Raw genomic sequence first — 2,759 nt, 5'->3', positions numbered from 1 at the left:
GTATTGTAATTACAATACCATCATTTATGAAATTTTCAGCATTTAACGGTGCTACCAAAATATCAGTGCACTTGGGAGGAGGAGGAGGTTGACATCGAAACTGACTCTCCCATTTCCCATGTACTCAGGTATCGGATGTTCAAGGTTTGTTTTCAGGTACGGGTCCCACTTGGGGTAGCTATAATTATGGATAATGGAAGGATGTGATCAGTGCTTGATAGTGGGGGGCTTTGAACCCCGCAGCAAAGCGCGGGCATTTAATTCTGGTTAATGTGAAGTGTAACAATTTTAAAGCAGCTAGTATGTTTGTTTGTTTATAATTAAGCACAGAGGGCTATCTGTGCTCTGCCCACCACGGGTATCAAAACCCAGTTTCTAGCGTTCTAAGTCCGCTGTGCCACTGGGGGACAAGCAGCGTGTAAGACAGTTTTCGATATTTATTTACTTTTCTGTTCACATACAAATATAATGATGATTAAAACATATTTCTGTAGAACTTTTGTTGTAGTTTTGCTATTTTTATTTTTTTTTCACTAAAATAGATTTCGTGTAGATACGGGACGTTTTATTAGTTTCTAAATACTTTTTAATCTCATTATTGATCACTAAACTTTTTTCTTTTTTTTACACTACAGTTTACTTTTGCTCTCTTATCCATGGTTTCTTTTATATAATTCTTGTCACGCACCTTAACACTGTAATATGATTTTTTCCAGACGTTAAAAAATATACAATTTCTATCACATTCAATATCAAAATATGGTAGTTTTATCAGGACTCCATGGAGTTCCTTACATTGTCTCCACAATTTATCTAAGACGTTATAGTTTATTGCATTTTTAAATGCTTTTTGATACTATTTGCTCTTTTCGATTGACCAGTTCATAAAAACAAATATTATCTTACTTAAAAATTGCACTTAATAATTATTTCCGGTAAGTACGCGAATATGGCCAGTTCGGAATATTTTAATGTATAACGCACTGCATTGAGAATTTCATCCAATTTGTTTGCACTACGTGTGGAAAAATATACCTTTTCACACAACACATGTCCTACATTCTAGGCATTGCATTGTTTGGCAAATCTTATAGCAAATTTTATTCTTTCTGAATAAGGTAGATTCAGTAAAATGGAAAAAAACCTATATTGAGGCTAGGTTTGTAGCTTTTGTTGTGTTTAAGCACAAAGCTACAGAATGGGGTGTCTATTTGCTCTGTGGCCACCGGGAGTATCGAGCCTCGGTTGTTAGCGTTATAAGCCCTCGATCTTACAGCTGCCTCACCGGGGGTGGGTTAGTTTGTTTGTAGTTAAGCGCAAAGCTACACAATGGGCTATCTGTGCTCTGCCCACTACAAGTATCGAAACCCGAATTCTAGCGTTGTAAGTCCATTAATTTGAATATAACTTGAAGTTTTTTTCTCTAATATATTGGATATGAAAAATATTATGGTTTTTACCTTTTAACAAACCAATGTATAAAGATTTTGTCATATGAGTTTAATATAAAACAAGTTCTTATAACTCTTTTCAGTTTTGCCATTACATTGTTGTTGTTTCTCAGGTTCTCAGTTCGGCATTTGCTGCTATCATACTTTTCCTTCTGGGTTTTTCTGTAGTGGAATCAACAAGTAAGAACAAACGTAGTTCTGGTTGTTTGCCGCTTGAAGTCACACTCGTCTTCAGAATGTACGTAATGGGAAGCTTAGTTAGATTATTGTTTATTTCACGACGGGAGAAAGTCACACTATACACTTCGTTGACTCCATGAAATAAACGGAATGCCTGTCACCATCAAATTCTCTATTTTCTTTACGACCTACCAAAAATAGTTTGGTAGAAAATATGTATAAAAATAAACGGAATGCCTGTCACCATCAAATTCTCTATTTTCTTTACGACCTACCAAAAATAGTTTGGTAGGAAATATGTGTAAAAATAAACGGAATGCCTGTCACCATCAAATTCTCTATTTTCTTTACGACCTACCAAAAATAGTTTGGTAGGAAATATGTGTAAAAATTTTACTTTTGATATTAATTATTCACATGAAAGTAATTTTTAAACATAATATCAAAGACACTTTTTAAGTTTTATTTGACGTAAAATCGGTAGATAGTTTTATTTCTAAATGCCACACGATTTCGATAACTTTTTTCCCATCTTTAACTCATGACAAATATAGACGGCGTGAATAAAACGATTAAAGTGCTTTCATGTTTTCTGTTTCTCTCTTTCCACACAAAATTGTTTCTGAAATATAATCGAGGCTTTTTTTAAACTATTCATTTCCAGTACGAATTCATATTTAGTTTACATATATATATATATATAAGATTCAAAAATATAAGAAGGTACAAATAACAAAGTTTTAATCGGCAAGACAAAATTTCACGATTAACAATTTAATGTCAGGGAAAATTCCACAGTCTAATCAGGATTTTACCTTTTTCAGTCTCGGCGCCTCTCTCATCTCGTCTGGTGCAGTGAGCCTTATGTGAAGCGAAATAGAAGACTGGAAAGATTTAATGAGCTTTTCTTTTCTTTATGGTACAGTACCAACTGGGCCTGTTGTTTTGGTGTTTGCTGCACAATACTGACTTCCTGTAAACGTAGTAAGTTTTAATTTATTTTCTTGAGAAATAGGTGAAGTAAACCAGTTTTTATTGAACAAAGAATTTCACGAAACTTAACGATATATTTATCTATATACTACTAAAACTCTGAGATTGTTTGTTTGTTTGTCTGTAATTAAATAC

General features: G+C 33.6%; 1 long non-coding RNA gene across 1 annotated transcript in view; it reads left to right on the top strand.

Moving 5' to 3' along the window:
• Positions 1 to 367: 367 nt before the first annotated feature.
• LOC111087553 overlaps positions 368 to 2,759 on the top strand; it is a 3,221-nt gene continuing 829 nt past the window's right edge. The window contains exons 1-2 of the long non-coding RNA XR_002612232.1: positions 368 to 1,689; positions 2,456 to 2,615. This is a non-coding gene — a long non-coding RNA (uncharacterized LOC111087553). The remainder of the gene's footprint in view (positions 1,690 to 2,455; positions 2,616 to 2,759) is intronic.

This window comes from Limulus polyphemus, unplaced genomic scaffold (assembly GCF_000517525.1).
Source record: "Limulus polyphemus unplaced genomic scaffold, Limulus_polyphemus-2.1.2 Scaffold72, whole genome shotgun sequence".
In the NCBI taxonomy this organism is placed as follows: Eukaryota; Metazoa; Arthropoda; class Merostomata; order Xiphosura; family Limulidae; genus Limulus; species Limulus polyphemus.
Note: the sequence above shows the minus strand (reverse complement) of the source record. Positions and strands in the feature narration are given on the sequence as shown.